This window comes from Mastomys coucha, unplaced genomic scaffold (assembly GCF_008632895.1).
Source record: "Mastomys coucha isolate ucsf_1 unplaced genomic scaffold, UCSF_Mcou_1 pScaffold15, whole genome shotgun sequence".
Classification (NCBI taxonomy): domain Eukaryota; kingdom Metazoa; phylum Chordata; class Mammalia; order Rodentia; family Muridae; genus Mastomys; species Mastomys coucha.
Window position 1 is genome coordinate 104,799,180 of NW_022196897.1, and position 10,460 is coordinate 104,809,639.

A 10,460-nucleotide genomic window follows, 5' to 3' on the forward strand; every position below is an offset into this window, starting at 1 on the left:
AAAGCCATTAAAATACTACACATGTCCAATGCTATGACACTTAATAAAGATCTCTCATGAGAAACTGGTACCCAAGCAGGGGTATATAATTATTTATTTATTTATTTATTTATTTAGATTTATTTATTATGTATACAGCATCCTGCCTGCAGGTATGCCTGCAGGCCAAAAGAGGGCACCAGATCTTATTATAGGTGGTTGTGAGCCTCCATGTGGTTGCTGCAAATTGAACTCAGGACCTCAGGAAGAACACCTAGTGCTCTTAACTTCTAAGCCATCTCTCCATCCCATATCTTTTATTTTAACAGGGTCTTACTATACAGTCCTGGCTGGCCATGAACTCACAGAGATCTACTTGCCTCTACCCCTTGAGTGAACATGGATATGCCTTATTCTTTCCTGAGTACTTTATTTCTCTTAAGCCACAAGCTTAAAATCTATATTACAATATGTTTAATAAAATCCATTAGAATAGACCTAAATTTTCTTTTCTACTTTAAAGCCAAAGATCTGGTTTAACCTGATTTGAGGGTCCCTAAAAGATTAAGAGAACTCCTCAGGTTGTTGCACTGTGATTATATGGTGTTGTGTCTCTGTTCCTGTTACCACTAATATAACCCACAAGCCTTCCTTTGAAAAATCATTTTTAAAATGCAAGAAATAAGAACCTAAATTCATGCTGGAGAGATGGCGCAATGGTTAAGAGCACTGACTGCTCTTCTAGAGGTCCTGAGTTCAATTCCCAGCAACCATATAGTGGCTTACAACCATCTGTGATAGGATCCAATGATGTCTTCTGGTGTGTCGGAAGACAGCGACAGTGTACTTATATACATTAAATAAATCTTTTTTTTAAAAAAAACCCTACAACCCCTTGGCTGTGTGGTGGCAGTGTGCACCTTTAATCCCAGCACTCGGGAGGCAGAGGAAGAAATCTCTGTGTTTGAGGCCAGTTTCATTGAAGAGTGAGTTCCAGGGCTACACAGAGAAACCATGTCTCAAAACAAAACAATGATAAGTTAACTCTTTGAGACTGGGAGTGTAGCTCAGCTGAGAGAGGCTTATCTAGCATATATGAAGCCCTGGGTTGGCTCTCTTAGTACTCATGGTGCCCTCTTGTCATCTCAACACTTGGGATGTGAAGATAGAAGAATGACTCTAAGTTCAAGGTCATTATGAACTACACAGTGAGTTCCAAGTTCTGTCTCCTAAAATAAAAACAAGATCAATAAATGTTGTAAAAACTGGGCTTGGTGGCATAGGCCAGAAATCCCAACTACTGGGAAAGCAAAATAACAACAACATCAAAATGCTTGAGACTAGAATTAATGTTTAAGTTGTGATTCATTTGGTGAATATTTGCCTAGCAAATATTATGTGATCTTGCATTCTATCTTCACCACCGAGTAAATGTAGCCTTGTGGTACATGGCAATAGGAAAGTCAATAGCTCAGCTATGTAATGAGTATGAAGCCACTCTGGGTTACATTCTCTTTCTCTTAGAAAAAAAAGTTCCACCCCAGCTTGCATGGAGGCGGAAGCTGGGGTGCGTTCAAGATTCGGCGTCACCCGTAATCCACCGCCATGGCCGAGGAAGGCATAGCTTCTGGAGGTGTAATGGACATCAACACTGCTCTACAAGAGGTGCTGAAGACCGCCCTCATCCACGATGGCCTAGACGTGCATATGTGAAGCTGCCAAAGTCTTAGACAAGCGCCAAGCCCATCTCTGTGTGCTTGCATCCAACTGTGATGAGCCCATGTATGCCAAGCTAGTGGAGGCACTTTGTGCTGAGCACCAAATCAACCTGATAAAGGTTGATGACAACAAGAAACTAGGGGAATGGGTAGGCCTCTGTAAAATCAATCGAGAGGGGAAACCATGAAAAGTAGTTGGTTGCAGTTGCATAGTGGTTAAGGACTATGGCAAAGAATCTCAGGCCAAGGATGTCATAGAGGAATACTTCAGATACAAGAAATAAATAAATAAAATTTTGGCTCAAAAAAAAAAAAAAAAGAAGTTGCTTGGGAATGGCTATTGGGAAGTCCAAAGCAGAAGCATCACATGTTGGAGGTCTGTCTGAGTTATAGAATGAGATGAAGTTCAGCTGAGTAACCCTAGAGAAACTTCTCTCAAACTAACAGAGTGCTGGGAATATAATTCAGTGGCATTGCAATTGCCTAGCATGTGAAAACCCCAGGTTCAATCCCCGGAAACATAAAATAAATTACATAATATACATACATACATACATGGGCTTTATGGGATGTCAGAAAGAGAGTATTATTATGGAATTGGGCAACAGGGAAGTTTTAAAATTATGGCATTTTAATAAATATCAGGACACTGCTGGGCATGGTTGGCAAATGTCTGTAAATCTAGAAGCTCAGGAAAATCTAAAAGCAAGGCAAGGAGTGGCATTATTAGGTGTGGCCTTGTTAGAGTAGGTGGGTGTGGACTTTAAGAAGCTCATCCTAGTTACCTGGAAGTCAGTATTCTGCTAGCAGCCTTCAGATGAAGATGTAGAACTCTCAGCTCCTCCTGAACCATGCCTGCCTGGATGCTGCCATGATCCACCCATGATGATAATGAACTGTACCTCTGAACCTGTAAGCCAGCCCTAATTAACTCTCTTATGAGAGTTGCCTTGGTCATGGTGTCTGTTGACAGCAGTAAAACCCCAACTAAGATAGAAGTTGGTACCAGAAGTGGGGGTATTGCAATGATAGGCCTGACCATGCTTTTGTTTGGAAGAATGTGGATTTCGGGATTTTGGATTTGGAAAGCAGTAGAATCCTTTAAATGTGCCTTAATGGGCTATTGTAGTAGGAATATGGAAGACTTTGTTACTGAGAGTAATTTGAATTGTGCAGACCTGACCTAAGAGGTTCCAGTGGAGAATTTCCATATGTGCCCTAGAGACTGCTTTTGTGGTATTTTGGTGAAGAATGTGGCTATTTTTTGCCCTTGTCTGAAGAGTCTGCTTGAAGATAAGGTGAAGAGACTCAGATTAATTGCATTGACAAAGAAAATCTCAGAAACTTCCATCATAGACTTTGTTCTCTGCTTAAGTCTCATGAAGAGCATTTTAAACAAGTATAGCAAGCTGAGAAAGGAAAAATATAAAATATATGGTTTGAGTATTAAAGGGGCACCAGGAAGTGAAATGGAGTGGAATCCTGTGTTCAAGGATATTGAATTGAATTAAGGGAGTGCTGACCTTGTGGTAAGATCCCACCTAGTTAAATTCAGGTCCAGGAGTGGTAGTACAAGCCTTCAATCCCAGGAGGCAAAAGCAAGCAGATCTATGGTTCAAAGCCAGCTTGGTACAGAGCAAGTTCTGGGTGAAGAAAAGCTTAAGTCTAGGCATAGAGGTACATAACTTTAATCCCAGGATGCAGAGCCATGAACATCTCTGAGTTCAAGGTCAATCTACCGAGCAAATTCCAGGATAACCAAGCTAGGCAGTGAATGAGTTAGAAAACAGAAAGCTGATGATGATGTAATAGAACAAGGGGGCCATGTTCCAGCCCCAGCAAGCAGAAGAACTTTGGTAGCTTTGGCCATGTGTCTCTGGCTTTACTGTCAAGAGGAGGAGATTACTGGGACAATTGATGCTAGTTAGCTGAAGCTAAGAAATTAGTGGTGATTAAGAAGAGACCAGTATCACTCACGTGAAATCTTCTGGGAAGTGTTTTCTGAGAACACAAAGTAGCTGTGTTCCAGAGATAGCCAAGGTTATACCTTATGCTGTAACTGTACTTGGTAATGTGTAAGAGTCACCCAGATGATACTAATTTTGAAGACATAAAGGGGTCATGAAGAACAGCTGAGGCTTTGCACTCTGAGAGGCCATGGAAGGCCATTGGTGAAGGTGCAGCCTCAGTTGCAGTTGATGGCCCAGGACTGAAGGGGTCATGTGAAGAAGTTGAAGCTTGACAACATGAAGAGAGCCTATGAGAGGCTACTGGTGAAGCCCATCTTCAGCAGAATATCCAGTATATTGGACATGTCAGTACCATGGGATGATCACCAAGAACTGCCCTGGCAGTGGAGTAGATCAACCTTAACTTAGAGTGCTACAGAGGGCAGAGCAGGAGAAGTGATGACAGCCCTTTGGAGGAGCCCAGAAGATCATGTGTGGATCCCAGACATTGAAACAAGAAGCTGTAACATTGAAGGTTCCTTGAGGACCCAAAAATGTTTGAGATGCCAGAGTCATGGTCTCTGGGCTGAGGAAAGCTGCTAACAGGGAGTGGAACCAGCCCAGCTGAAAGAAGTTTGTTGCAGTCACCAAAGACGAAAAAGGAGTTGGGGACTGGAGAGATAGTTCAGCAGTTAAGAGCACTGGCTGCTCTTCCAGAAGTCCTGAGTTCAATTCCCAGCAACCACATGGTGGCTCACAACCATCTGTAATGGGCATCCAATGCCCTCTTCTGGTGTGTCGGAAGACATTGACAGTGTACTCACATACATAACATAAATAAATCTTTAATAAGAAGAAAAGAAAAGAAAAAGGAGTTGGAGACCTGAAGACCACTTTGACATCAAACATGGAGATGCAGAATTTGGAGTTTGCCCAGCTGGTTTCCTGTCTTGCTTTGGAGATTACAGTATGAATCTCAGAAGAGACTTTGAACTTTGGACTTTTAATATTATTGAGACTGCTATAGACTATGGGGACTTTTGAAGTTGGACTAAATATATTTTGCATTATGCTATGTTTAGGAATGGCCCTCATAGACTCATTTGTTTAAATAAGACTATGGGGGCCAGGGAGTGGAATGTGATGGTTTATATATGCTCAGCCCAAAGAGTGGCACTATTAGAAGGTGTGGCCCTGTTGGAGTAGGTGTGTCACTGTGGGTGTGGGCTTTAAGACCCTATGCTAGCTGCCTGGAAGCCAGTATTCTGCTTGCAGCTTTCAGATGAAGATGTAGAACTCTCAGCTCCTGCACTATGACTGCCTAGATGCTGCCACCCTTGATGATAATGGACTGAACCTCTGAACCTGTGAGCCAGCCCCAATTAAATATTGTCCTGTAAGAATTTCCTTGGTCATGGTGTTTGTTAACAGAAGTAAAACTAAGACACTGGGCTAGAGAAAAAGCTTCAGTCCACCTGAACAATTAGAGACTCTGTGGTAGTTTGGATAGGTTTGGCCCTATAGGTTCATATATTTCCATGCTTGGACATATGAAGTGGCACTACTAGGAGATGTGGCTTTGGAGGAAGTATGTCACTGTGTAGGAGGGCTTTGAGGTATCCTAGTCTCAAGCTTTGCTTGAGTATGGAATCAGAGCCTCTTCCTGGCTGCCTGTGGAAGACAAGACCCCTCCTAGCCACCTTTAGATTAAAATGTAGAACTCTCAGTTCCTCCAGCACCATGTTTGCCTGAATGCTGCCATGCTTCCTGCCATGATGATAATGGGTTGTACCTCTGAAACTGTAAGTCATACCCAATTAAAAGTTTTGATTTGTAAGAGTTGCTTTGGTCATAGTGTTTCTTTGCAGCAGTGAAACCCTAACTAAGACAGACTCTGTCTCAATAAAGATTTTTTGTTTTGTTGTCTATCACAATCCCTCACTGGCTCTAGTGGTCATACAACTTGTTAAGTATATAAATCAGCCTGGTCTTGAACTTGCAGTGATCTTCCCACTTCTAGGATTACAGTTATGCATCACTACACCCAGCCTTCACACTGAAAAATCAAAAGATGGCTTAGTGGTACAGTTCTTACCTAACTTGCATGAGATCCTAGGTTCAAATGCTGGTACTACACACACACACAAAGAAAACAATCTCAGGACATAGCACAATTTCTTTCTGTCTCTCATTGTTTCCTTCTTTCTGTGTTTTTGTACTGTTTTTTACATTTTTAATTTGTTTGTTTATTTGTTTGTTTATTTAAATAGAGACAGGGTCTCTCTATATAGCCCTATATAGTGAATCTTGGAACTTACTATATAGACCAGGCTGCTGTAGAACTCAGAGATCTCCTTGCCTCTGCCTCCCAAGTGCTTTTCTTAAAAGACAATTGCCTCTCCATGTTGAATCTCCAGGCCCGGAGCAGGGGGCAGGAGGCTGGCTTCTCTGCCTTTCTCTTTGCTCTCATGTTATTGTACATAACTAATGAATGATAGATTTCCATATTAGACCACAAGGATGAAAACAAACACTAAGAAAACCAAGTAAGACTATCTCTGAGCTGCTTTCTAACCCTGAAGTAGAAGCCGGAGGAGGCTTCCTTACCATCTCACTGTCAGGGGAGCCTGAGGTGTGGTCATGTGATGGCTTAAAAAGCCCCAGGCCCATTATGTTGGGATCCAGTCCTGGCTCTGCTTTTAACGGACTTATTAAGGTATTATTTTAATGAAGAACTTCGTATATTTTATTTTTATATTTTTATCTTGCAAACATTTTTGAAGTATCAGAACATAAATGTTTATAATGAACATCCACAGCCTTTATAAAGGTGAGCATAAAGGCACTTGGATAAAAAAAAGAAAAGAAAAGAAAAGAAAACAGTAAGAACTGAAAGGAGTTTGGGGATTTAAGAACTTGTTGGATCAGAGCAGGTGCACCAACCTGGGATCCCAGGATGGCAGCCATATTTGTAATCCCATCACTGAGGAGACTGGAGGAGGAAAAGCATGAATTTCAGGCCAACTTGGGGTGCACAGTGAGATCCTGCCTCACATAGGAAATGAGAAAAGAGGATCTCAGCTGCCCTGTATGGTGCAGGTGTGGACTTTCTCATGAAGACCCTTTTCTTCAACTCACGACTCAACCGCACTGGGATTGTCATCTGCAAAAATTATCCTAATCCTAAATAGCATATTCCAGTTTGTGCCACAACTTGACTAACTTTAAATCAGGGTTAAAAAAAATTTCTTTTTTTGTTTCATTTGTTTGGTTTTTTTTTTTTGTAGCTGATAGGCAAGGACACTAGCACTGATCTATATATTCAGTCCACTTTATACATTCTATTTAGTTACTTTGCAGTGTGTGCATACACACAGGTATGTGCGGGCTCCAAAGATCAATGTCAGGAGTCTTCTATAACATTCCACCTTATTTTATCACGGTTATTTTGGTAACATTGGCTTGCCAAAGAACCCCTTGGCTTTCCCTGTTTTTGCTCCCTAGCACTGGAGTTAGACGTTAGCCTAAGCCCATCTTTCTTCCTGATGTCTATTAGGGGATACTACACTGAGATATGAGCCTTCTCAGCCTCCCGAGCATCCTGCTGTGTGCAGGTTTGCTACTACACTGGTTGTTATAAAGCATGGTAAGGACAGCGTGACGCAATGGCTCAGTGAGTAAAGGCAACTGATACCAAGCCTAATTCCTGGGACCCCCCCTCCCCATGGTAGAAGGAGAGAACTCATTCCTAAGAGTTGTCTTCTGACCTAAGCTATAAGGAAATGTGTTAGAATGAGGTATACTGGTTGAGCGTTTCTTCTAGGTACTCTGGAATGTAATCATTGGATGGGTTTTCTTTCTTAGATTGCTTATTTATATCAACTCCCCTCCCTCATTTCTCTGAGCTTTTAACCTTTTCTTATCTCATCTGTTTTAGTAAGTCTGGCCTTAAAAATTGTAATTGTTATAGAGTTTTCCATGCCAAACCCTTTTAACAGAACAAAAATGACTATCTCGTTTATTTTCAATTTTAAAAAATGCAGTGGTAAAAACAGGACTGGGATATAGCCCAGTTGGTAGAGTCCTTTGCCTAGCAAAGCCCTCACCAGGAGTGGTGACAAGCCTATAATCCAAGCTCAAGTAGAAGAGGCAGGAGAATTAGAAGTTCAAGGTCATCCCTAGCTACTTGGCCAGTTTAAAGGCATCCTGGGATACATGAGAACTTATCTCAAAAAACCAAAACATACTGTCTCGAAAAAAACAAAAACAAAACAAAAAAAACATAAAGAAATACAAACCTATTTGTTAGGAATCCATAGTTTTAAAGTTCAGAAGTTGAAGTCAAAAGGATCAAACAGCCATTTAGGAAAGAGACAGAGAGAGACTGTCAGTTTGATCTCTTACAGTACACACACACACACACACACACACACACACTCCTTTTGACCTCTGGAATAGTCTTGAATAAAAATGGTTTCTCACTTTGTTTCTGATACTCAGTATGAAGACCAGGCTACCTTAAACTCATTGAGATGTATACCTGCTCCCTTAGTTCTGGGACTATATCCCTAAGCTACCATGCCTGGCTTTTTAATTTATTTGTGTGTGTGTGTGTGTGTGTGTGTGTGTGTGTGTGTGTGTGTGTACATGTGTGCCAGAGCTCCTAAGTGTAGTTAAGAAGATAACTTTAGGAGTCAGTTCTCTTCCTCCACTGTGGATGGGATCTAGGGATCAAATTCATATCATCAGACTTTCACGGCAAGCGCTTTTACTCAGTAAGTCAACCTGCTGGCTCTTATTTGGTTTCCAGTGGTTGGTTGTTCTTTGAGATAGGGTTCATCCAGCCAAGGATGGTCTTGAGGTTACTATATAGCTGAGGCTGACCTGGAACTCCTGATCTTTCTGCCTCTACTTCCCAAGTGCTGGTATTACCAGTCTGCATCACTTTGCCAGGCTACCCCCTAAGTGGAACAATTATAAGTGACATGTACTCAGTGTTGGCTTTTTTCAGAAAGTACTCTGAACACCCTTTTATGTAGTGACTCATTTAACATTTCTAAGAACTCAAAGGTTGAGAGGCAGGGGAGCAGGCTCAATTATCCTCATTTTGCTGATTGGAAACTTTCAACAAGCATTTTGGAAAGCATTCAAGAAGGGTTATCAATGTAGACTTTGATTGTTTTTTTTTTTATAAGTAATAACTTGTCCATGAATCTTTTGAGGACTCTCTGGAGATGGTTTAAAAATCAACAGATTTTGGGCTGGTGAGATAGCTCAGCAGGTAGGAGCACTGACTGCTCTTCTGAAGGTCCTGAGTTCAAATCCCAGCAACCACATGGTGGTTCACAACCATGCCTAATGAGATCTGACACTCTCTTCTGGTGTGTATAAAGACAGCTACAGTGTACTTTCATATAATAACAAAGAAATATTTTTAAAAAATCAACAGATTTCACTCAAAGACAATTTTTAAAATTCGTTGACTATATTATAGCTTTCTTTTCCAACAACCCTGTGATAAACAATATATTTAAACAGTCCTTGGAGAGATGGCTCAATGGTTAAGAGCACTGACTGTACTTCCAGAGATCCTGAGTTCAAATCCCAGCAACCACACGATGCCTCACAACCATCTGTAATAGGATCTGAAGCCCTCTTCAGGAGTTTGTGGTCCTTTTGGATAATCTTGGCCATGGACTGCATGTGAGAATATGCTGGGTGCAGATGTCTAGGATTTGCTGTTAGGTAAAACTCTTCTGGAGTAAGATGGTAACTGGGTCTTATTTAGTTTGTTTCTGTCAATGTAATCCTAAATATCTCTTCAAGTAGCCAATACTAGATAGTGCTTTCTCTCTATGGATAGGTTTATATATATATATATATATATGTATGTATACATATATATGTATATATTTATATATATATACATATTATGTTACACACACACACACATACACACACACACACACAAATGAATGACTGGGTTTTGCTATGTAGCCTAAGCTACCATTAATATGTTATTCTTCTGCCTCAGACTGATGAATTCTGGGGCTGTTACTATTTTGAGGCATGAACATTTGTTATTGTTGCTTTTAATAAGGAAGATTGAACCTAGGGCCTTACATATGCTTGTAAGCACTACTACTGAGCTATATCCAATACTTTCTTTTTCCTCCCCCTCCTTCACCTTCTTCCTCCTTTCTTCTCTGTTTTTTCAAAATAGGATTTCTATGTGTAACAGCTCTTGCTGTTCTGGAACTTGATTTGTAGACAGGCTGGCCTGGAATGCACAGATCTGCCCACCTCTGCCTCCCAAGTGTTGAGATTAAAGGTATGGGCCACCATTGCCTGGCATTTATTTATGTATTGATTGATCTACTGAGACAGGGTCTTAGCCTTGGACCCATTATACAGACTTAGGCAGGCCTTGAGCTTGTGTTCCTTATGTTCTTCCTGTCTTAACCTTCCAAGTATCTAAAAATATGGGTTTACAATGACCACACCTGGCAAGGGATGTGATGTGTACTGTAGCTGAATTGAGAAAAATAATCTTAGAGTGTTAAAGTGGGATAGTGAGCAAGAGAGCAAGAACTCACTAACTTAGCCGAGAAAGATTTGAATTCTAAAGTTGTCTATCAGAATGAATGAACTAGTGGGTTCTAAGACTTGAGAACAGCCTCAGATTGTTACTGTTTATACTCCCTAATAATATAAGCCCTGCTGCACATAAATAATATATAAAAATACTTTTCCAGTGTTGACCTTTTTGTCAGATGACTTCAACTTTTTTTTTTTTTTTTTTTTTTTTTTTTTT

At 40.8% G+C, this 10,460-nt stretch overlaps 1 pseudogene; it reads left to right on the forward strand.

The window, feature by feature from the left end:
- The window catches only part of LOC116090728, a 4,176-nt pseudogene extending 2,174 nt beyond the window's left edge, over positions 1–2,002 (forward strand).
- The last annotated feature ends 8,458 nt before the right edge of the window (positions 2,003–10,460 follow it).